This window comes from Grus americana, chromosome 3, assembly GCF_028858705.1.
Source record: "Grus americana isolate bGruAme1 chromosome 3, bGruAme1.mat, whole genome shotgun sequence".
In the NCBI taxonomy this organism is placed as follows: Eukaryota; Metazoa; Chordata; class Aves; order Gruiformes; family Gruidae; genus Grus; species Grus americana.
Window position 1 is genome coordinate 94,025,869 of NC_072854.1, and position 25,597 is coordinate 94,051,465.

The 25,597-nt window shown below is 39.1% G+C and overlaps 1 long non-coding RNA gene across 1 annotated transcript in view; it reads left to right on the forward strand.

Moving 5' to 3' along the window:
* The window catches only part of LOC129205198 (uncharacterized), a 234,219-nt gene extending 216,776 nt beyond the window's left edge, over positions 1–17,443 (forward strand). Inside the window, exon 19 of the long non-coding RNA XR_008576648.1 lies at positions 17,356–17,443. This is a non-coding gene — a long non-coding RNA (uncharacterized LOC129205198). The remainder of the gene's footprint in view (positions 1–17,355) is intronic.
* The last annotated feature ends 8,154 nt before the right edge of the window (positions 17,444–25,597 follow it).

Consider the following 25,597-nt stretch of genomic DNA (forward strand, 5'->3'; position numbering starts at 1 on the left):
TGTCTATAAACATCTTACCTATTCATGTTTGCTGGGTCAGGGGGGATTTTCAGAGCACTTTGAAACCTGCATTAAAACTGTCTTAGACTTTGAAAAGGCCTACGGTAATTTTCTTCTGCCTGCTGTGACTTTCTTTTCCAAGTCCTAAAACTGCATGACTGATAGGTGGGTAATTTCTGAATTTCAACTTACATCCTTCATCTTGGCCAGTAATAAACCTGAAAAGAGTATCCTGGTGTGGGGAGCAATTGTATTTCTATGCATTAGTCTACGCGCTCCTTTTACATTTGTCCGTTGAACACCTTTGCCATTCGTCTTTCCCAAGCCAGATTGAATGAGGTGACAGAAATCAATGTCTCTTTGTAACCTCTGAATATTTTTTTCCCAGTAGAGTACTTCCCTAAAAAGTGGTTAAGTTGAACAGCGGGAAGTCAAGATTTGTTGTCACTAGGTCAATAGCAAATTCTCCATTGGATCAGTCATTCACTTTCTGTCACTTCACCTAGTACTAGCCCAGGTGGTTCTGGGAGACGTTTTTTCATTCATTTCTGTTCTTATATGTTTTCTCAACCTTTAGTCTCTGATTTCAATTTTGCTTGCAGTCCTTTATAATTAAATAGTAACTCCAAACAAAGCTTAGTTTTGGTAAATTCTATATTTTGGTTTCGAAGGGTTCAATCTTTCCAGTAAACAACTGAAGTAAGAAACGTAAAACTCTCTTCCTGTCCAGCGAAAACAAACACGCACTCAGCTCCTGTGGAACCTCTGAATGTGTGAAACGTGGCAGAAGGTGCAACACACTCACCAGGCTGTTTAGTCCCAGGGAAGCTAGTTAAACCTTAAGTTTTGGAGCAGGTACTTACGGATGCCTAGCAAGCGTAATTTAACTTCAGAGACTTCTGCATCACTTCAGTTCTATGCATTTCAGTTCCTCCAGAAAAGCTGACACCAACACAGCAGGATTTTCTTTGACAGATACATTTTGTCTGGATAGTAAAAGAGACTCTGGATATTTCTTCATGCCTTTTGGATGCCTATTGCAGTTGACTCGGTCAAGTTGTCTGATGCCTCAAGTTCAGAAGTGTTCTTCAAAACCGAAGGCACCTACTTGAGGAGTGAAATGTTCTTTTTCTTATTTTGGACATTTGAGCTGCAGCTTAAAATGGCGAGAAGAGTGCAGTGTGAAAGGCTTCAGAGGGTAACTTTTTCTGTGAGGAGGCAGCTGGACAGGTTTGTCAGTTTTATCTAGATTAGATAAGATTAGTAAGAAAGAATCACCTTGATTAGCTACTTTGACTTTCTCTGCAAAAGATATAAAAGTTCATTAAAATAATTATTCTTTGAGCTACAGCAGACAGCTCTGACAAAACCATGACAAAACAAGATATTTCCCCAAAATATTTATTTTAATGTTTCTCTTGACAAAAGACCCATCACAATTTTTATTAAATGATTCCAGAAGTTAAATATCCTCATCACAAAACCAGTGCATTAATTTTTAAATTGGGGTGTGTTTAACTTCAACATCCATCCATTGTATCAAGTTATAATTTCTCTGGCTAAACTGAAGAACACATAAAATATTTCTCTTGGTAGGTAGTTGCAGAATGGCTGTGATCAAATCGTTCTATACATTTTCTTTAACAAGCTCAATAGAGTTCTAGAGTCTCCCACTACCAGCAATGGCTTCCGCAACTTAAGTCATGCTTGTAGTTCTTTGAAATCCTATTATTTCATAATAGTTTTCTTAAATTTTGGACACAATGTTCTGAAATCAGTTTTACCCGCATCAAATACAAAGATATTATTACCTCTTCATCCTACTATATTTTCTAATATTCCTAAATATAAAGGGCTTTTTTTCTATGACATGATATTAAAACTTAATTTTAATGAATTGTGTGCTGTAATCTCTTAAGTTCTTTTCAGTCATTTTTTCATGGAACACGTCAATCCTTTCGCGGAAGAAAACTGCTCCTAGATATATGCTTTCCTCTGTCATTTATCAGGGGTTGACTCTTAACAACATTGTATCTTCTCTGTTATTTTCCAGTACTTTATTTTTTTTTTAATCTGAAAAAATACTTATTTATTGATTGATCCAGGTCACAAGTGAAACTGTTAAATAGTGTAAGCACCCCCACCCCAAAAAAAGGATGTCTGCAGAATCTCTCAGTGAAATTAACTCATGTGATGATAATTCCTCACTTAAGTTACATTTAGGGATCTGACAATATTCTTAAAATGTGCATTGATGTTTCCACTATCAGTTTAGTTTCTTAATCAAAATGTTGATGATATCAAAACTGACACTTTATAGATATCTAAAGATAGTTTGTAATAATTTTTATCCTTATTATTCAACTTTTCGAACCAGTTTTTTCCCATAAAATAGTGTTGGTATTAATTACATTACCTTCCTCTGTTCTTTGTAAGTTGAATTCTAATATGAACTATGTCACAATTTTGCCCATTATCAGTGCCAGGCTAGAAATCCTAAATGTTTGAGTTGTGCTGAGATTCCAAAGTAACGGGCAAAGATAGAAGACCTCATAATTCGGGCTTTGGATGCTGATACAAGATGTGAGGTATACTTCTCAGCCCAAATCTTGACCCTTTTGCAAACTTCAAATTGGCTTGGAGGTTGAGCCACAACATCCTGCAGAATAATCTTCAAGCAAATTCTCGATTACCAAAATTTTTAGAAGATCCTTAAATAATGATTCTGGCATCATTTAGGAAATGTGAATATTTTTTCCTATGAGAATTAGAATCCCTTTAGTACGTGGTTATCCATGCCATTCTTTTGCCCAGTAATCCCAGGGGAAGGTTGGTGAACCATCAGTTTCCAGGATGACTAGGCAATGAACCCTAATGTGGCAGGACCCAGAAAAGCAATGACGGTTCCACTCACTGACACTCAGATTAGCAAGTATGGAAGCATGAACTGCTTTCAGTCCCTTTGAAAAACAGGTTGACTGTCCCATGCCATTGTCTTACGTCTGGAAACGGGCTCACAAAGAACTAAAGTGCATTTTGAGTCTATCTCACAGAAGCACAGTATCCAGATCAGAGCGACTATCTGTTAACATAAGCGCGACATAGCTTGTTCCTAGATCCTGAGTGACTGGGGATGGCTACAGGAACTCATTTCAGGATGGTCTCCATAGTATCATGGTGTTATTTACAGCACATTGTCCTCTACCACGCAAAAAGCTTGGGACCCCATCCTGCAAAATTATCAGCAGAATTTGCTAGCCCGTACCCTGATTGTCTTTGCAGAAAAGCATTGCATTTCAGTTACTCTTTCTATGGCTGCTAATGGTCACAGACATTTTTATATCTCCCTCCCTTGCTTGTTTCCTGATGTCAATGTTTTTCAACACTTGAGTTCTGCCAGGTGGGATGGTCTTCAGAGAGGAAGACGATGATGGGGAAATACAGCTGGTCTTCTTGACAACCACATTGGCTTTTCCCTTCTTTTTTCTGTGAAAGGTTAGTTGTTCTACTTAGTTCCTTATATTTTATTTATTTCCTTAGTTTATTTATTTACTTCTGGCTCTGAGCTGTTCTTGAAATTAGACTCATCGTAACAACATAATGCACAGACTGTCTGCTGACTGTGTCAGATCAAGCTTTATAATATTTTATGTGTATTGAAAGAGCATACACACTGCAAGTAATAATTATGCGCTGCCCTTGGGCCCAGCTCCCACTATGTATTACAAATCTCAGAAATGTGGTCATTACTTTGTCTTAGCCGCAAAATTACTTTTATTGAATTGCAGTTAAGGTATCCTGTTATTTGTGGTCTTTTTTTTAGAGAGTTTTTCCACATTCTTCCCCCTCCCTTTTCTTCTCCATATGTGGAAACATAATAATGCCATTTGATCCCTGCAATTCTCTGTGGCTGAATTTTCAGCCCAGGTTCACAATCTGTTTGACACCATACAATCTATGAAAATGAAGATTAGTACTTGCCCAACTATGTTTTATGATTTTTGCCAGTGTCTGGGTTAATATATCATTCATGAACTAGCGTACATTTTTTTCTATCACTTTTGTAATTTGCAGCTTTTCATTATTTAATGTAAATGAACCATTTGTAGCCCATAGTTGGTTTGCAGTGCACTTGTATGACCAGTTTTTGAATCATATATTATGTGATTGACCACATAGTGTATTGTTGCAGTATTGTTTATACTCCATTATTGGTTGTTCCTTTGGGTTTAAATCAAAACTTCCTAATTCAAAGCTGACTAGTCTCCCAATAAGAAATACTAACCCAAGTCATTTTCAACTTGTGTTTTGCATTCATGACAAAAATGTCAAGAGCATGTCAGATCCAAATACTGCTATTTCATCTGGTCGTGACTACTAAAGCAAGTGTGACATAAGGGGAAAAACAAAACAAATCAAAACAAATCCTTAGGCAGCAGTTTATGAGAATGTTTTCCAAACTCTTCCTCACACACAAGTTTCATCCATGGAGCAGATAGGTGTTTACAGTACAGGAGAAATAGAGTATTGAAAGTAGATATGTATAGATCCTCTTCTCTATGTATGTCTGGTGAAACTCGCTTTTAGGTAGATGATAAGCCCAAACTTGTTTCTCATGCACTGAGATTTAAGTGATGGAAAAGTCTGTACATATAGTTTAAGTATGAATAAATCTATATCAAAAGAGACATTGATGCAAGCCTTCACTTGAAAATAAATCCTTTCAAAATGTTAAACCCTATTTTGAGAACTTTCTGGCATTGTGTTTTGGGTAAGGTATCTTATTTGAACTATTATTCTATCTGATTGCTTCATCCACTATATGGCTGTTTTTAATGGTATCTTTAAAAAGATTGATTCCCATAATAAAACTGAGTTGGAATGCTGAGGTAGTACTCAGTAATTTTTCCAAACCAGGAATTTGTTTCTAAATTTGATCCAAAGGAGATATACCTTAATTATGATAAAATAAGCCATCTTTCAATCAGCAAACTACTTTTTATTTTCTTCTTTGACAAACAAAATAAAGAAAGCAAAAATAAAGGGGAAAAAATCCTATTGCTAAAAGAGAAAAGGTTGAATTTCAAATCACAGTAGAAAGAGAAGGAATCTTGAGAGGACATATCACCCATACTCTAGCTATGGTGACATTAACTGTAATTATCTGAGGCAAGTTTGTCCTTCTTGTTCTTAAAAAACTCTCATGATGGAGGTTCCATACCCACTTTGGTATGTCATGAGCTCTACCACTAGAAAGCTTTCTTTAATGTCTTACCTGAACCTCCCTTATGGCATTTTAAACCCCTTTACTTCTTGTCTTAATCTTATGGATAAGGAAGAGATATAATACCCTTTGTCTCTCTAGCATCCTCTTGCATATTTGCAGACTGTTTCCATACTTCCTCTCATTTCCAGACTGTCCTCATGTGCCGAAAGATGAGCTGGTGGGGAAGAAGGCCAGCCTGGCTGAACAGAGAGCTTTGGCTGGAACTCAGGGGAAAAAAAGGAGAATTTATAACCTTTGGAAGAAGGAGCAGGCAATTCAGGAGGACTACAAAGACGTCGTGAAGTTATGTAGGGAGGAAATTAGAAGGGCCAAAGCCGAGCTAGAACTTAATCTAGCTACTGCCATAAAAGACAATTAAAAATGTTTCTATAAACACATTAGCAACAAAAGAAGAGCTATGGAGAATCTCCATCCTTTATTGGATGCGGAGGGAAACATCGTGACAAAGGATGAGGAAAAAGCTGAGGTACTTAATGCCTTCTTTGCTTCAGTCTTTAATAGTAAGACCAGTTTCCTCCAGCTACTCAGCCCCCTGAGCTGGAAGACAGGGAAGGGGTACAGAATGAAGCCCCCATAATCCAAGGGAAAATGCTTAGCAACCTGCCACACCACTTAGACAGACACACAGAAGTCTGTGGGGCAGGATGGGATCCACCCAAGGGTACTGAGGGAGCTGGTGGAAGTGCTCACCAAGCCACTGTCCATCATTTATCAGCAGTCCTGGCTAACCAGGGAGGTCCCACTTGACTGGAGGTTAGCCAATGTGATGCCCATCTACAAGAAAGGCCGGAAGGAGGATCCAGGGAACTGCAGGCCTGTCAGTCTGACCCCAGTGCTGGGGAAGGTTATGGAGCAGATCATCTGGAGTGCCATCACGTGGCACATACGGCACAACCAGGTCATCAGGCCCAGTCAGCATGGGTTTATGAAAGGCAGGTCCTGCTTAACTAACCTGGTCTCCTTCTATGACAAGGTCATAAAAGGGATGAGGGAATGGCTGTGGCTGTTGTCGACCTAGACTTTAGTAAAAACTTTGATACAGTTTCCCACAGCATTCTCCTGGAGAAACTGGCTGCTCATGGCTTGGATGGAGATTGCTGGGTAATCATTGCTGGGTAAAAAAACTGTCTGGATGTCTGGGCCCAAAGAATTGTGGTGAATGAAGTTAAATCCAGTTGGTGGCTGGTCACAGGTGATGTTCCCCAGGGCTCAGTGTTGGGGCCAGTTGTGTTTAATATCTTTATCAATGATCTGGCCAAGAGGACCCCAGTAAGTTTGCAGACAACACAGGGTTGGCCAGGAGTGTTGATTTGCTTGAGGGTAGGAAAGCTCTACAGAGGGATCTGGACAGGCTGGGTAGATGGGCCAAGGCCAACTGTATGAGGTTCAACGAGGCTCAGTGCCAGGTCCTGAACTTGGGTCACAACAACCCCACACAACGCTACAGGTTTGGGGAAGAATGGCTGGAAAGCTGCCTGGCAGAAAAGGACCTGGGAGTGTTGGTCAACAGTCAGCTGAATATGAGCCAGCAGTGTGGCCAAGGTGGCCAACAGCACCCTGGCTTGTGTCAGAAACAGTGTGGCCAGCAGGACCGGGGAAGTGATGGTCCCCCTGTACTTGGCACTGGTGAGGTCGCACCTTGAGTACTGTGTTCAGTTTTGGGCCCCTCGCTACAAGACATTGAGGTGCTGGAGTGTGTCCAAAGAAGGGCAACAAAGCTGGTGAAGGGTCTGGAGGACAGGTTGTGTGAAGAGTGGCTGAGGAAACGGGGGTTGTTTAGCCTGGAGAAAAGGGGGCTGAGGGGACACATTATCACTCTCTGCAACTACCTGAAAGGAGGTTGTAGTGAGGTGAATGTTGGTCTCTTCTCCCAAGTAACAAGTGATAGGACAAGAGGAAATGGCCTCAGGTGGCACAAGGGGAGGTTTAGATTGGAAATTAGGAGCAATTTCTTCACTGAAAAGGTTGTCAAGCATTGGAACAAGCTGCCCAGGGAAGTGGTTGAGTCACCACCCCTGGAGGTATTTAAAAGATGTGTAGATGTGATGCTTAGGGACATGGTTTAATGGCAGACTTGGTAGTGCTAGGTTAACAGTTGGACTTGATGTTTTTAAGGGTCTTTTCCAACCAAAATGATTCTATGATTCTATGATTCATTATTCCCTTACCTAGATAATATTTCCTCTCAGTCTTTCCTTATAGGTTATTATTTCTAGACCTCTGACAATTCCTGTTGATTTCTCTGTCTCCAATATGGCAACATCTCTTTTAAAGGGTATCCTATAACTGTAATCCATTTTTGTTTAACAACTTCTGTTACGAACTTTAAAAATTTACATTAATGTGTGTATTAATGATTGGAGCACAAGAGAGCTGCTATTAATAATATATCAAATATCATAATTTTTCAGACTACTGTAGTAGTAAATAATAATTTTCTGTGTCTATGGCACTATTGAATACATGGGTCTTCAAAGACTTTTCTGGGTTATAAACTTGTTGCCAGAACAAAAATCCAAATAAATAAGAAGAGAGATTTTCACTGAGTTAATGAGCAGGACTTTGATTACAATATAATTTACGTTAGGTTTAGAGTAGCATGACACTAGTAACATCATGGAAGTTTTTCAGTGGTGTGAAATGAGCCTGAACCTCTGTTAATATTAGGAATATCTCACCTGCTGTCCCATAGCACTGAGCAGTGAAAGTTGCTTGTGTCACTCAGCATAACAGGGAGAGCCTATGTGTAATTTAGCCACTAAGTGGGCTGGTGTTGGATTAGAGGCAGATATTTGTATTTTTTATGAAGGGAAAAAAGGAGTCAAGAAAATTCTTTAGATAGGAAATCACACAAGTTCTTTCCATTCTGTATTTGTAATCTTCATCTCTAGTTCTCTGCTGGTGCATCTTGGATTTTTTTCCTCCTTATCACCTTGACAGTGGCTTTTGAACAGTCCAGGGTCATAGCCTTGGAATGAAAAGAAGAAGAATAGCTCTGTTTTAGCCCCTCTCGCTATTATAATCTGTACATAGTCCTTTTAATGAGGCATAAACAGTATCTGTAGATTGTAATAGAGGGCTGCTCTGCTACTGTACTTTGACCTCTTTTTTTTAATTTATATCCACGTGACTATGAGTTTCAATTTTTTTGCAATTATGTTCCCCTTCCTGAGTGTTTATGGACCCTTGCTAGCTATGAAAAGCAAGAAGGGAGCATAAGAGTCAATCAGTTAAATGTCTAGTGCTTTAGTTAAACAGTATTTGTATTGTACTCAGTAGAATAGATTTCTTGGCGTGAGCCATACTACAGACACTTGATGTAGGTCCCACTTGCCCAGGTTACAATATAAAGCTCATGGCCTCTTCAGCTGCAGGAGGAGAAGAGAGATACTTCCTAGGAGCATTTTTAATAATACGCGTGGAGATTTAGTGAATAAATGGTGTACTGAACACAGTTTATGTGGCATGCCCCATTGTGTCCTACTGCTTACCGGCAACAGACTGCTCTTGGCCAGCTCTGTTCTTTGCTGCATTGTGTTTCCCACGAGCTACTCCCATCCCAGATTTCCTCTTGTGAATAAATCAAAATGGTATTACTAGAATCTATTTTGTTCATATTTCAGGTTGCTGAAAGGGGTTTATTCCTAAAGGACACAGTGAGACAAAAATGCAATTATGTTTTGTCATGACATTGTCAGATTATCTTCATTAGAAATGCACAAGAGGTATTTCTCCATTCTAAGATATGACTGCTTTTGAGGGGAGGTTACTTGGACTTAGGTGCCTTATCTTGGACTAACTGTGATGTTCAGTAAGATACAGTCAGGCCTGCCATCTGTGCCTTTTTTTTCTGCTCTGGCAGTATGAAGTATTACAGCAAAGCATTATGGCTCCAGTTCTGTAGAATTATGACAAATTCTAACATGAAATTGAAGGCGTTTCTCCAGGAAATAAGGAGCGCTGTATGACTCCCCATGAAGGTAATTCACTCCTCTCCAGTTGTGGGAGATCTAGTGATCCAAGTGGAGGTGACACCAGCCCCTGCAACAGTAATTACTTAACAGATGCAGTTTTCTTTTCTTTTCTGATCCTCTGTCTGTGGGCAGACCTGGTCAGAAAAAGGCCATTTTGAATACGTTCTCATTTGCTGAATTTCAGAGAAGCTTTTTCAAGCTTTCCCCAATGAGTGTCAACGGTGTGTCATTATGTGGGACCCTAGAGCACATTGGAGGTCAGGGACAGAGCCAGGGGTTTGCTTCAAACCCCTTTACTTCTTGGCTGTGTGCTAATCACTGCACTGGAGCGTGTCTCAAAGCCATAAAACGCCCTGTGCGCAATCTCTCGCGCTCACTCCCACATGCTCTTCCTACTCCTCCTCCTCCTGTTTTCATACATTTGCCTGGATAATGGATAATCCTCTTCCTGTCACCCCACATCGCCTCTCAGTTGGAGACAGTGTTGCTTAATTGTAAAAAAAAAAAAAAAAGTCTCTTTCTAAAGCATTTCTTTGGAAGGGAAGGTTTCTCCGGTCTCCACGGCTCCTTTATTGTATGCAGTGGAGTTAAAATGTTCATACTTTTAAAAAGCTTTCTCAGTAGTAATTATTTTACTCTCCTGCCAGAGGAAATGCAAATGCCTTTCTCCTCTTAGGCTCATGCTTAATCTGCTGTTTGTTACCCACACTAGAACTGACCCAAGGCTCCTGTCTTAAAATGACTTGGGCATGATTTGCACATATATCAGCTTCCAGTATGGAGGAATCATGTGCCTTTCATGTTGTTTTGGGTTTGGGGGGGTTTTGTTTGGTTGTGGGTTTGGTTTTTTTTAACCACCTTTATTTAGTGTGACATATATATATATTGCATAGATATTACGGAGAGGATTCTCTAGGATCCTAATATGGCTTTGTATCTTTATCTGTGGCATAAGAAAGGGAGGTAATGGAGTAGAAAGATGAGGCAGGCAGTGTAAGTGGGTGTGGAATAAAAGGACTACAGAATGGAAAAATGATCTCTGCTTCCAAGAATTAGAGCTACATTTTTACACCTTAGAGTTGCTCTATCTCCAAGACTCTGCGAGTCAAAAAGTGATTCCTCTATCTTCATTTGAAGGAAATAGAAAAAAAAAGCAGCATGAAACAAACCTGAGTGCTTTGCTACTGCATCGGCACCTAGATAGTCTTACAGTTATGATGAACTGCATAGTGAACATCATATACTTGGTGGTTTAACTCAAATTCTCAAAAGTCCTAATCCAAGTGTCCCATTCTTCTTCCCAGTAGTAAATAGGGAAATTCACACAGAGCTGGTCTGTTAATCACTGTAGAGCACCTTTATGTTTCTTTCCTCAGTAATAGGCTCTTGAAATGGGCATAAACATAATTTAAGGCAATTTTATTGTCTATATATGCTCCCAAAGAGGTATTAAGGGATATTAGTATTCATTAATCATTACATTCAGAGCTACTGAAATGAATGACAGTAGATCTGAGGTTCCTTTCCAAGGAAATGTATTTTTCCTAGTTTTTCCTACTTTTCTGTAAAGTTTGTGAAAATTATTTTCTCCCTAGGAGCATTAATACTCTTTGCTCCCAGCCAGACCAAGTTTGTTGTTATTTTTCATTTCTTCTGCCTCTTTGTCCTGCTAAAAGACAAGGGTCAGAATACTGCAATAAATAATAGAAGTGGGACCACCCTTTGGGCAAGGAAGACCTACCTCAAATGAAACACCTCTGAGAAATATAATTCTGAAACAGCTAGGAAGCTGACTGCATGATCTAATAGCTCTTTGCCCTCTTTCCTAGTTTGCATGAAGGGAAAGAGAGCAACCAATTTTGGGTCTTTTTTTCTTTCTTTTAACCTTAAAAGACAGTTTATCTGGAATGTTAAACCCAGTTTCATTTGTGGTTCTTTTATGTTCTCCAGATGGATTAATCTAACACATACTGACAGCCTGTAATTTTATGCAGCCAGCAATAGGTAATAAGCTTTTAGGTGTTTCTTGCATGAAATAGGATATTTGTTAGAACTAAATGGTCCTGGCTGCAGGCAACAACCATGTGAAGGATAGGACAGTCATCTCTGAAACAATGTGTTGGATAAAATAAAATAAAACAGAGCTTCAGTAGGAGTGAAAACAACCACCACAATTCTCTGATTTGTGACAAAATTAGTGTTCTATGCACACTCTAGGTGAGCACTACAGAATGTAGCTCTGAGAATGAGAAGCACTATCTATCCATCAACATATCAGCGTTCAGTGGACCTCTGATGGCTTTGGACCACTCTTCCACCTACGACTGCCTCCAGAGTTTTCCCAGTTAGCACTTTCTTGGATATGCAACAAAGCAGAAGTCAGCATGAAAGGGAAACACTAGGAAGCTGAGCTAAAAGGAAGCATTTATGATTGGCTATAAGCTGCAAACAAACTAAAATATTTGAATTCTAGATTTAACCCGTGCTTTACCTTGATGACAGCCAGTACATAGCTAGCACAAGTGCAAGAAATTCAGTTCCTTGGAAACAGGATTTATTGCCTAGAAGTTATCTTAGCTTTCAGCCAAGGTGTCAGGGTGTCAGAGCAATTTGTTACACATGTTTACACTCTATTTTGTTTTCAGGTGTGGGTTTTTCCTTTTCATGGTGCTTCTCCTCAGCTAGCACATGAGTGGCTGGAACACTTCGTTTAATACTTCCCTTTTCAGTGTTGTACCACTGGGCTCCTTTCATCTGCCAATATTTTATCTGTTCCCCTTGTTTGCACTCATCCTTCACAAAAGCTGTTCACTTCATCATAGCCCATACACTGAGATGTGTCCCCTTGATAAAGCTAGGGGAGTTCTATAAATAGTTTCATTAACACCTTGTCATTCCTAAGGAGAATCACAGCAGCCCATCCATAGGTCAAGCTAGGAACAGGAGAGATGATCCCATATTGCCAGATGACTTTGGATTTCTTACTGTAGGGCCAATCCATCCTCCAGAAGAGTGAGTAGGGGATGGTATAGCCCTACACAATGAAAGTAAGATAAACCCTTGAAAAGATTCTTCCATTCCCCTTATGCTGAATAGTTTATAATGTCAGTCTACATCAGCTTGAATCATATCAGCAACCCAGTGGGTAGCTGCATTTTTATGAATTTCAGTGCTTTGGGATAAGAAGTAGTGTGGGTAAATAAGATCACAACTGCTTGACTTGTAAATTCTTCTCCACTCCAAATAGCTTTATTGCTGACAACTCATCATTTGTCACTGACATCAGGGGTGTATCATTAGGCAGTTACATTGTCTGACAGTGAGACTAATCCTAACATGTAATTAGTTACTATAAACCACTGTTTCATGCAGATGCCTGTTCAGTGGATTTGCCCAAATGACGTTTTCCCTTCAGACCTTGGACAATTAGGAAGGTGTGGCCAGGTAATCATTAAAGAAGAAAGCACAAAGAATCATGTTAATGGTAAAAAGCACCAGTAGCATTATGATTATTGAAACTTGCAGAGGCTTATAGAAGTTGAGGAGGACTGTAAAAATTACTGGCTGTACTATCCTGCAGTTCTGACCATATTAATTCAAATTGCTTTCATGGACCTCATCCAAACTCAAATTCCAATTCAGTGACTGATTAGAAGAAAAATTCTATCACATATTTCTTGCCATGGCTGAGCATAAATGCTCTTTTAAAAAGCAAGCAAGATGGATGTTCATTTGAGATAATCATCAACTACATGTCTGAATATTTTAAGAAGGATATTAGGTTTTGGATGCCTAAAGTTTTGGATGCCTAAAGTTTTAGATGCCTGAAGTTTTGGAAGTCTGGCTTGAAAAGTAATAAAGGGAACTCATTTTCCATAAGGTTCTGAGCCTGCCTTTTGAAAACCAGCCCTCTGAAAGTGTTTCACCTGGCTCTTGTAAAGAAGGAAACAAACACTAGTCCCCAGACATTTCTAAAAACTCTGGGCACCCCAAGTCTGTAATTAGAGAAATGATGAGTTGTCTCAGAAGGTCAAGTCATAGGCTCAAAATTAAAATGAAAGCTGATGACAGATATCACAGTTGTAGACACTGAGATCCACATCACAGGCTCTCTCCTGGGGACTGCTGCAGCTAGACTTATATTAATATGTTTTCAAGCCCTGTCACAGCCTGTCTTTTCTTGCATGGTTTCATGTGCTAGACAGATTTACTGTGTTAATGGTAGAAATGGCAGTGCCACCTAATAGGGACCAATGGTTTAAAACACCCACCAGCTGACAAACTCTTCAGTTGCTATCTTGTGCCAGGCTTCTTCCTCCTTCCTGAAATTCTAACGCAGCAGACGCATCTATGATAAAGCAGGTAAAGCTTGCCTTGCAGCTATAAATTAATGTTTTTGGAGGGACTAAGAGAACAAAACAGTAAAAAATTGTTTGAGTAGGGAAGTATTTGTGAAACACTGGCATTTAGGCTTTGCACTGTGACATGATAGGAGACTCTGCTTGTCATTTGTAGTAAAAGAGAAATGGACAGTGAAGTGTCAGAATGCCTTTCTTCTTCTAAAATAAGGCCAAAGCTAGTAAACAGAGCTACTCAGAGTTACAATGTCTTGGATTACATAGAGCTGGTTTGGCTAACTCCCTTCTTTCTCTGCTAGATGAGCTGTGGAGGTAATGATTTACAAATTAAAATATGCTCTCATTAATAGATTTTCAACAAATGAGCAAAGAGGGCCAGTGGAGCCACACAGGATGTTATTTTGTCCATGAGGAGCAATACACTTTATAATTAGTTTCATTTACATGTGTTCAGTGGCTACCGCTCAAGTAATTTTTTTATCCCTATCTCCAGAAATCATTCTCAAATAACTATCTGTATATATGCAACACTGATGAAAATGGAATAATATGTTGGCAGTGCTGGAGAACCTAATAAATTATTCCATCCCCTGGAAGTCATCAAGATAGATAAGGAAATTGCAAAGGCTTGATAGGTCGCTGTGATTATTTTCGTCTTTGTAATTAAATGTCCAGCCTACTCAGATTCAAGGAAATAAAGGGTTTTATAAGACAGGGTTTTAATTCTTGACAACTAAAGCTATTTTCTAAACCATTCCAGTGCTGTCAGTGGAAAGGAACGTGTTGATGAAACTGGAGGCTTTTGTGCCCCATGTGGTGCTCAAAACTCTGCAGAGCTCCCACTGGTTTGATCAGGTTACCATGAGCAGATACAGGAAACTAAAATGAGATTAAAAAAAGCCTGTAGAGAAATGAAACTCACTACTACATTAAATTAAAGCTACAGAAAGTTTATCTTTTTCTCTCATACACATGCATATACCTGACATTCCTCTGTTCTACAGCCTTCCTCCTTCAGAAAAGCCCTGCATGGAAAAGTACTTACCCAGCCCACAGGTCCTCGGCTATGTTTGTTATTCAGATGCCAGGAGGCATGGAGAAATTTTCAAATTTTCAAAACGTACTTTACCATGACACAGGATTAGCCTTTTGGGGACAGACATTGTCATTCGTTGTATGTTTTACAATCTGAAACACAAAACGACCCACTTCTCAGTTGGCATTTAAGCATTACTGGAGTAAAAGAGAACAACAACAACAATAAAATGTTTCCATAAACCAGAACCAGTTACTTTTATTAATTTAGTTTCTTGCCATAGCAGTGAATCAAAAATTCCATTATTTGCATATCATAAGAAGTCTTTTTCTGAAGCTAGGAAAACTGCCATTAACATTGATTTCCCAGAATTATTTTTGCTGGGGCATAAGCCTTCTGAATTACCACTCCCAGGACTGAGTTTGAGCACCAAGAGACATGTTCTGTTCTTGTAAAGATAGAACCCAGGGAAATCCAGACGGAGAGGAACATTTCAAAAGGCAACTTTCCCTCAAGATACTTTAAGCAGGATTTGGTGCATGTTTAAAAATATTGTTCAGTTCAGTATTCTGTGCACTCTAAAGAATAGTACATTCTCAAAAATTGCCATCAGAGTGTAAATGGAGAAAGTTGGCCAAATGGAAAAGAGAACGGCTGAAAGCTCAGGAGTCTCCCAATTTGTGTAAGAAGTGCCATGTGAAGAGGGCATTGGAAAAGCAATTTTAAATATGCTCAATGATATACATGAAGACAAAGAGAAGATAGGTATTGGGAAGGAGAGTTTGGAATTAGAAACTGAACTTAAGAGGAAACTAAACTCAAAGAGTTGAATGCTTTCAAGTGAAGGGGAATAGATCTTCTCCAGCCCAGAATCTTGAAAGCACTGGCAAATGAAATCGTCATTCAGGAAGGAAAGATTTTAAAACCACTTCAAGTCAGCAATGGCACAAAACTGGAAAAAAGAAGCTGCAATGCCTTTATGTAGAAAGAGAAGTACACTGGGAAGTAAGAAATCCATAGGTCAGACCTTGGAAGTATGTTAAGAATTCAGAAAGAAAGACTCATTGAAGAGACTGAGGAATAGAATATTACAAGGGCTTATTAAATGTAGATACTGCCAGGATAATCTGATTTCTTTCTGTTATTTTTTTTTCCTCTACAAAGGAAACACATTTGATCTTATCTAGCCTAGAATTAAATAAATTATTTCAGTTGTGAAGTTGTGTGAGGAATTACTAGTTCTGTGCAGGGAGATGTAGACTAGCAAAAAGCATGAAATTCTTACGAAGGTGGCTAAAGTCAGAACAAGAATTGTTGAGCTGTAAAACAATCACTGGTGAATTTTCTCAAAAATTAGTCTTAGGAGCAATCTGATATGTTGTTTTTGTGAATTATCCTGATCCGGGCACAGAAAAAGAGGAACTGATGACACAAACACAAGAGACACAAGCTATAGAAATCAGCTTTGGAATATTACACAGAAAGAATTAGATGTCAGAAGATTCAGGGTAATAGGAAAAGGGCAAAATGAGCTGATGTTTAAGTTTAACATCATGCACCCACGGACAAATGACAAGAATTTCTGCAGTGCCTTGGGATCTCACTGGCCAGAGCAGAAAGAGAAGGAAAACTATCTGAATATATCTATCTGTCAGTCCCAAAATGACTGTGAACCACTGGTATGATACCATCATTAAAAAGTCAAATGTTCTCTTTGGATATATCAGGAGACATATGGGAGTGTTAATACCAAAGTCGTGGGGAGGTGTTATTTGGAATATTGTGAGTGAGTCTCACCGCCTGTGAGAAAGATGAATTCAGACAAGAGAAATGGAAAAGATGGGTAAAATGATTAAGAATATGGATATCCAGTTGTGAAAGAAGAGTAGAAGAGTGTAGGCTGCTCAGCATAGCAAAACACAAGCTGAGGAGTCACATGATTGCTACCTAGGAATAAAACAGAAGGATAAACACCAGTGAAGGGAGTTACTTAAACTACAGGACAGTGTTGACAAAAGGATAAAATAGATATTCATTTCTCACAATTAAATATATGCTGGATATGCAAAACTTTCCAATGGTGTCAGTAAAATGTTCTACAACACTGACAATCCTGGAAAGCCATAGTCAAGAAAGATTAAATCAACCTGAAACAAGTGCAAAAAGGAGCTACTAGATGAATAGCGGAATGATGAATTTATTGCTCAAGAGACACTAGAAGAAAACTTGCCTTACACAGCCTAGTAAAATAAAGATGGAGAGGGGATAATGCTATTCTCTATAAATATGCCAAGGGAATAAAGATCAGAGAAGAGGAGCCATTTTAAGCTAAAAGAAAACATTGGTATGAGTATAAATAGATACGAACAGTCTATGAATAAATTTAATCTAGAAATGAGAAAAGGGTTCCTAAAGTTTGAAGTAGCAATGATAAGAACAGCAAAATGAGTGAAATTATTAGTGAAATTTAGTGAAATTATAGGGGACACAAAAATGACTGCTGTTTGCTAGTTAGAAGAGGTTACTACTTTTGATAGCTTGGAGTGATTGACCTAGGTGACCTAAATGGACAACTTAGATCAATTAATTTTCAGTAAGTTCAGCCACAAAGGTCAATGAGAAGAAAAAGGCATTAATTTGACATTCGTCTTGATCTTCACTTGCCCTAATTTCCTACTTCCATTTCTATTCCATATACAGTCAGTAAAGAATCCAGAGTGTCTCCAGACTAAGTTGGATGACAGAAAATCATTTTCTACACAGGTCAGGTATGTAGGTTTTACCCAAGCTGCATAACCCCATCGTATCTACTAGAAACTACGTTGAAGGTCCAAAGCAAATGTTTTTACTTAATTTTCTGACTCCAGAGAAGGCAATAATTTTTAGGTCACTTCTTTCTCTGCATCGTCTACTTTGCCCTAAACAATGGTTAGAGCAGAGGTGGAAAGGAGAATAAATGTAGAATCCAGCTTATGTTTTGCCACTGCTCTTCCAATGGTTTATGACACAAAATGGTGCAACAAAACTAGCAGATTCTTAGTTTTTGATGCCAGCATAATATCCACTGTCTAACTATGAACCTTGTAATGTTCACATATAACTATGGATCTCTCTTTTACATCATTGTCATATTTGCATGGCAAAAGCTTTTCATGTATCAATTCTAATCCAGCAAAGGGTCCAATGTTGAGATTGCATAAACACACAGGAGCAGGGTGTTTCCATTAATTTCTTGGATCTCTCTGGAAATATTCCTAAAGTTGTCATTCTCTGAGTTTTCCAGATCTTTGTGAGTCAACTCAAGCTATAAATACACAGAGATTTTATTCTGGTGGTTGGACACTTTATCTTCATGGAAGCCAGAACGATACATTAAAAATAACTGTGAAGAGAAAGAAATAAAAGGTATTTTAAAAATTAATGTTTTGATACTATGTTGAGTTTTCAGATAGACGTTCATGCAGATGTCATTCTTGTTACTGATTTTCTCTCTACAGGCACAGTGGACATGATGATAAATTTCTCTTTCAGTTGCTTCCAATTGCTTTACTTTATTTACCTTAAGAAACAAAGGAAAAAGGCTGCTTCATGAAAACACAAGGCCTACAGCTCTGTTATTGCCAGCTGCTGGATGTGTAGAAAGAGACTTGAGGAGACAATCAAGTGATATCAGTGGCAGGATGATTCAGTGGCAACCAATGTTTTTTAAAGGTCAGGCAACAGCCTGATTTATTTCCCTTTTCTGGAGTGATAAGACAGAGTGAATAAACGGAATAGAAAACCATTGCTCTAATTGCTGTACAGGGACACAATTGTTCATTGGGCCAATACTTGGGGCATATTTTTTCCTTCCGATTGACCTTTTCCTGTGCTTTTTTTCCCCTCTGGTTCATTCTTCAGCGATAGTAGTAAATTATAATTATCCCATTCAAGTCACCTGCATTTTTCCCCTGTGAATTCTCAGAAAATTCTATTGTTCTTTCTCTTTTCTTTGTTTCAACAGGAATTTTGATTGTTTTGCTAGTACTTAGTTATACATGGGGTATAGTCTCAGATATATTTTTCATCCTAAAAAACCCAAGAACCCAAAAAATCATTTTACTTATTCTGAAATTCAGTAATCTCTGGAATGTCATGTACTGTCCAGTCATGCTTGGTGCTGTCTTCCTACTCCTATAGGCAGGAGTGGAAGGACAGTATCCATCCTACCTTCTACCTAAGATCTGTCTAGAACTACTTTTTTTCTCTGGTCTTAAATCCCACAGGGTTGTGTTTGTGGTTTTTTTCCCCACAAACTCAAATCTACTTTTCATGCTACTTTTAGTCCTTTTCAGATTATTTCAGGGTGTTTCTTTCAAAACATCAGGCATGCTTACTGTTGTCCTTTGCTCTGAGCAGTCTAAACTGGTTGTCTTGTAATCACTAGAGCACTGGAGGAAGTCAGACTCAAGATTTACATATCCTTTTAGTCAGGAGCACCCTGAAGAAGAGCTGATTGTGTCCAGATTAAGCTTGGGTTGGAGTGTGGGTATGTGGCTGGATGATGTCAGGGTTTCAAGTTTAACAGAAATTGTATGATGTTGATTCATCCCTTTGAATATTTCTTCACAAGAAGAGAATGGTAAATTTTTGTAAAGTGATTTCTACCATCTCCTTCCGCAGACTATTCTGAAAATAGTCTGTCCCATAGGATTTCTACTGCATGGCTGAGGAATAAAAAATATATCATCTTCATGTGTTCAACCAGTTCCGCTGAATAAGGGATGGAAAAGTTGAAGCTACAGTTGTTAAAACTAATTTCGATACTAAGACCTTGTGTAGGTAGCGACTTGGTAGAACCCTACACCATTTCTGGTCTTATGACTTTCTCTGGAGTGAGCCTACTAAATTCTGTCAAGCTTACCACAGTCCATAGCCGTGCAATGGAAATAAAATACACAAATTAGGATTTACAATGCAATGTGCTGCAAAATTGCTCCTAACCTTTTCTTGCAGGAAATGAATGAGACGGGAGTGAAATGAAAATTGCATTCATCATTTGATTAAAACCTGTCACAGCCCATGTAATCCAAATGACTTTTGAATTACTGTCATTGGGACTGAAGTTTGGAGGAGGGATTACCAGAAGTTAAAAAAAGTGAGAGTAAAATAAAGAGAAAGAATCAATGGTAACTATAATGCTTACACAAAAAAGAATTCAAGTTCACATTGCACTTAGAGACAGTTGTGTTTTGAAAAAAAATTCTGCTCTATGATCAGAAAACAGCAGCATCTGGGAGAATTTCCAACTTGCAAATTTTTTGCCTTTGTTTTCTTAAAACATTTAGTGTTGGCAAAAATTCTAAAATGAAAGCCTTGAAAGTTAAAATCTACTCTACGCCAGAGCAACTACTGTAAAGAGAGTAGTAGGTCAGAAAAGTTCTTCGAATTTAACCTGTCTTCTTGCCAGGATGAAGGTACCTCTGAGGATCTGTGAGGTGTTCAGTTCTCTTTAACCATTACACTTTTCTAAGCTTTGCTGAAGCTTCCAACATAAAGAGTCTACTGGTACTGGTAAGGTTTTCCTGAAGCCTTACAAAAGCAGATAATGTCAGTGTGCCCAGATATTACCTCTTTCAGCAAGAGCACACATCCAATATATTTAAAGTAAAGGTAAATTCCCTTTGCAGTCAAGATTTTGGGGAATTCCCATGGTTATGCTTGTGTGAATTGAATATTTAACTCTCAGCTATAATGGTTGCTAGCACTTTCAGTCATTTCTATGAATTTCATCATAACCTCTGAGCCCTCCTCAGCATTAGCCTCCTAGCTCTGGAGAGCATAAGCAGCCTACACATTCATCCAGGAGAGCACTGTCAGGGTTTTAGCATGACTATGAGTAATTTGGATTCAAAATTCCCCCCTTCTACCTCCTGGGTGACTTTGTCCTGGCATCTCCACCTGTTTTGCTTTTGTCTACATTGCTTTATTGAGATATCAAATCTTCAGAGAAGGGACTGCCTGTTTTATCCAATATGTATTTCTTACCTATCACTGGGATACCTAGTTAGGAATTTAAGAAAGGAAAAGAGAATAGTACACAAGTCACAGAAAAAATATTTAGTGGGATCAGGAACAGGGCTCTCAGCCCACAGACCTCAATCCTGTCCTGCAAGCAGGATAGTATTTCCTGATATTCTCCCCAGTGCTAAAAATTGTACCAAAGGAAAAAAATATAACAAAACAAGATATTTGTGAAAAAATACGGAAGCTTAATGCCATAATCCCCTAGCCATATACATTGGCCTTGATTCACATGCATTGACATCTTCTATCTTCTAATGCAGAACATTTATTTTGCAAAGCAGGTACATGTCTGTCACTTTCATGCTCACAAACTGTATATATAATATCATTTACATTACAGAGATTTCTTTTTTTCTTCACAAAAATCTTTCACCTCTCATGAAATGCTATTTTGCCTCCACACCAAAGAGGCACTTTCATCTATTGGTGTGTTTATAACTCAAGCACCACAGTCATCAGATACTGAGAATGCTAGCTGATTGGAAGCCAGCCTTAATGTGATTTTGGATATAAGCATATGGTACCTAGCAAGCCTTATTTTTTATGTGAAATCTAAGCCATGTCTTGAATCTTACTGGTATCCAATGACCCATGACTTTTCATCCAGTGCTACACAGACTTTTGGCTACTGATTTAAAGGCAAGCAGGAATTAGGTTACTACTTTATATTTAGTTAGCATCTTAGGACTTCAGGCTTAAGTGAATTAATACTGTCATTGATAATGGGAATGGACTTACTTCAGGAATCACTTCAGGACTGTATCCTAATCAGAAAAAAATAAGACTGTGAAGCAGATGGTCTATAGTGATGCTACTGCCACTAACTTGTTGGGAAAAAGTCACAAAAAATTCTCATTCTTTAGTTTTCTTTTAGCAACATACCAGGTTTTCCTCCAAGGGTACTTAGAGATTCACCATTTATGAAAAGCTGGCTATTAAGGATTGTTTTATTATTTACAATGTATTTTATTTTTAATAATCATCCCTAGCTAGGAGAGTCTCTCCAGATACCACGAAAATAATTAAAGAGCACAATAGAATAAAGATAAAAACTTCTTTAATTATTTTTAATAGGGCTTTGGTAGGATTACAGAATGTCACTGAAATAATAACATGAAATAAAATATTTGTTTCTCTCTTTGATTTTCCAAAGCCAATGATCTGTAACTGCTTAGCTGTTACACAATCGTGTCTCTACGTATGCATTTAATATTTTAAATATGCCCTTGATTATATGAAAGCTTGATTATTCCAACATCTTTCAGGGTCTGCATGATAATCAAGGTTGTGCTCAAAGGACCTGATCTAATGCCAGCTGATGTCAAAGCAAAACCCAGCACTAAATACTGCAGGCAATATTATGGATCTTCTACGTCAGCGTTTCCTGAAGGAAAGCTGTGTAGCTCCAAATTCGACAGTAGTGGGCGTCTCTCATCATTTTTCTTTGATGTCTTCTTTGATTGTAAAGAAGAATTTCTTCAACTTTTATGGTTGCAGAGAGCTATTTGGAAAATTTAAAGCAGGTGTAATTGGCCTCATGACAGAAACAATCTGTTGAAACTTCCCCTTAGCTCCTTCCCACTGTTTAACCTCTCAATAATGGCCTCGTCTCCTTATGGTTCACCTATCATATGGTCTGCAGGACAGAATCAGGAGAGTTAGCACAGGAACTCAGACACCAAGGTGACCAATAACCTGAGAGATTCCTTAAATATCCTTTGCATAGGGAAGTACATAAATATGCAAATATTAGAGAACTAGGTAAGTAAGTAGATAGACAGCGGATGAATAGGTAAATAAGGAAACAGTAGTAAAGATCTTTTATGTCATCCTTCATTTCACTGCCAACGTAGAATATTTTTTTAAAGATTCTTGCTAATGAACAGAGCATCTTGCCTAGGGTTTAATTTTCACTGTCCAGTGCCTGAGGCCTCTCAGAACATCTGAAGCCTAAGTGTCTGAGGTAGCATCTGAACTAATCCCACTAGGTTCATTTTGTGGACAGTGAGAGAAAAAGAACTTCAGTAACATCAGTTCTCTGATCTGAGTTAGATATCTGCTTTAGCACAAGTTGAATCACATCTTTTTTTTCCCTATTGGATATAAAGCTCAAGTAATCAGTGAAATGGTCACACTGTAGACATATGCAGATGAGATAAATCCCACCCTCACATGCTCCAACTTTTGGTAGGACTATAGGCTCAAAGTTTTACTAAACCTGCGTGGAAGACAAGGACCATGGTACCTAACCCAACAACAGTAAACACTAAGATGTCTTATTCTTGATATTAATTGTATTTCAGATTTGATTTTGTAGTCAAGATCCTGTGGCAGGATCCTATATCCTCCTCCACAATAAATGCTTTCAGTTAGTCATTAGTGTTCTAGGTGATTATACAGAACTCATCTATTCCATTCTCTTCCTTTAAAATGGGGATGATACTTTCCTGTCATTGTACTGTTGTGAGGGTGAAGTCAATCCAGCAGTGTGAGGCACCAAACAGTGCAGGGCAAAAGAGATGTTATTAGCTTGGTCCTGCATCTTGTGCTTTAGCATGTTCTTAGAGACAATTTCTAATCACATCTGCAACAAATTGATATGAGCTGTAAGCATTTTGGAGTATTTTATACTGTAAATTGAAATCCTCCTATAGTTCCAAGCTCTAAAAGCTAGTTGCATCAAAAATTCTATTTGAATTGTTTTTTTTTCCTCAAATAACGCAAATCTGACATTTCTTCTGATTATTTCTCATCAAAAGGCTCATCTTTATCTGAGGCCTCTGCTCCAGTTCCTTATTTTCTCCCCTTCTTCCTCTGTCTCTGCATACATTTTAAAGTCTAATTTAGGCTCCCAACACCATACTAAATGTTATCTGTTCCTTTAGATCCTTATTTAACTGTTCTTGTCTTAATTTCATCTCTTGCAAATGTAACTCATTATTCAGGTTATTTCTCACAAGATTGATTTGAGTATTAGGGGATCATTTACTTTTCCATTATAACAGCCACTTCAGGTTATAAATTCTGACTGTAAGGAGAAAATGTGCTTATCAGTTTTGTCAGCATTTGTGTGAAACAAGACTGGGCTTGTGCTGCAGAGGCTTTCATGACTAATACAATTTCTATCTTTGCATTTTCTGTGCATAATCCTGCTGTTGAATCTCTTGTATGTTGAAGTGCAGAGGAAAACATTTGATTTTTATTGCCATTATTTCTATTTTCCAATATGAATTGAGTATATGCCTGAAGTGAGAGGATCTTTCAATCTCATGCCTGTGTTATGAGCTGCTACTTGGGGGAGCAGATGGTTCAGGTGATTGCTAGCTATGGCTTATGTTGCTACTGTTGGGAACAATTATGGCTTCATTTTCTGTGTGTTGCATCTTTAAACTTCCAAATGTTTGCTGGAGGCTGCTGCCATTTTGTGTTCATTTCAGATAGAGTATGTTGCAGAAGATCCTCTGCTCTCCACCATGGGGGATTTTGTTCTTCCTTTTGGTTTGGCTTTCCCTTCATCCACATTTAATTAGTGACAGAATGAAGCATGAACTGATCTTTGTGCATGTAATGGGAATGTCTATGAAGACTTCCAAGGTAGGTTTCTGGCTTGAAACTAGCTAGATGCACAGCAATCAGTAGCAAACACTAAAGCTCCTTCCCAATCTGGAGATGCGGACTCAGAAAATTATGATGTAAATTGCTTACCTGCCCATGATATGTCTTGATGGTTATTTTAGGCACCTCTTCAAGCTACATGTTGAATGCTGTTTGTCTGATGCTCAATCTTCCAGGTCTGGCATTCTTCTAAGCACTAGCAGAAGGGGGTTGCAGAGGTTTGGTTTGATATCAGCATTGCATTTCAAGAGGAGGGTCCCCAAATAAATGAATGGAGCCAAGTTTGACGCCATTATTATTACCGCTGTAGCTGTTATTCCACTGGCCCCTCTTGGCTGAAGTCAGGATAATTTCATTAATTTTTATTACTGAGGAAACACAGGCTTTGGCCTAGCCACTACCAGGTGTCATGGCCTTACAACAGCTTTGCAGCAGCACTCAGATGTTTACCTATCTGTGCTGTGGCTAGAAAATTTGTTTTTAAGGTCAGGGCCTCCCTCACTGTAAAAGCCCTCTACAATTTCCAGAGTAATCCCCTCTATCTGCCAGGCCCCTGCGGGCACCGCCAGCCCTGCCTGCCCTTGCCCAGTCCTCCAGGGCTCCCCTGACCCTTCCTATGGCCCAGGAGACCATGTCAGCCCCCTGGGACAGTCAGCCCCTGCCCCAGTGATGCCACAGCAGGGCTGGGCTGCAGCTCCATACAGCCCTGCCCTGTCCGCTCATGGGCCACCCCAAGCCAGGCCCATCCACAGGCCCATGTCCCAGCCTGGCCTTGGCCTGCCCCATGCCCAGGGAGGTGCCCAATGTTCAGGGCTGGGGCTGCCCCAGTGCCCCTCAGGCTGTCCTGCTCCCTCCCTGCCAGCCAGGGATCCCCCACAGCTCCTGGCACCCCTGGTCCTGGGGAGCTGCTGGGCCGCACAGTGCCATGGCACTGTCCACTCTGGCCTTAACTGAAAAGCTGCTTACTTCCTCAGTGGTCCTCACTCACATCCCACAACAGTTAGGTTTTAGTGCTGGTTTTATATGAGTGATTGCTGGGGAACAGCTGGCACTCATAAAATGAAACACAGAAGATGTTGTTAATGACTTGTCACCATTTTTCTCTCTTGCTTTATGGGATGGGTGAAAGCAAACATCTTCTCGGGTCTGTGCAGAAGGGCCCAGCAGCCTTTACCCGGCTTCCAGGAGCCGAAATGGCATTGACTAACCACACTACCTTAAATTGAAACCATGCAGAGTGCATTTACACTATGGATGCATG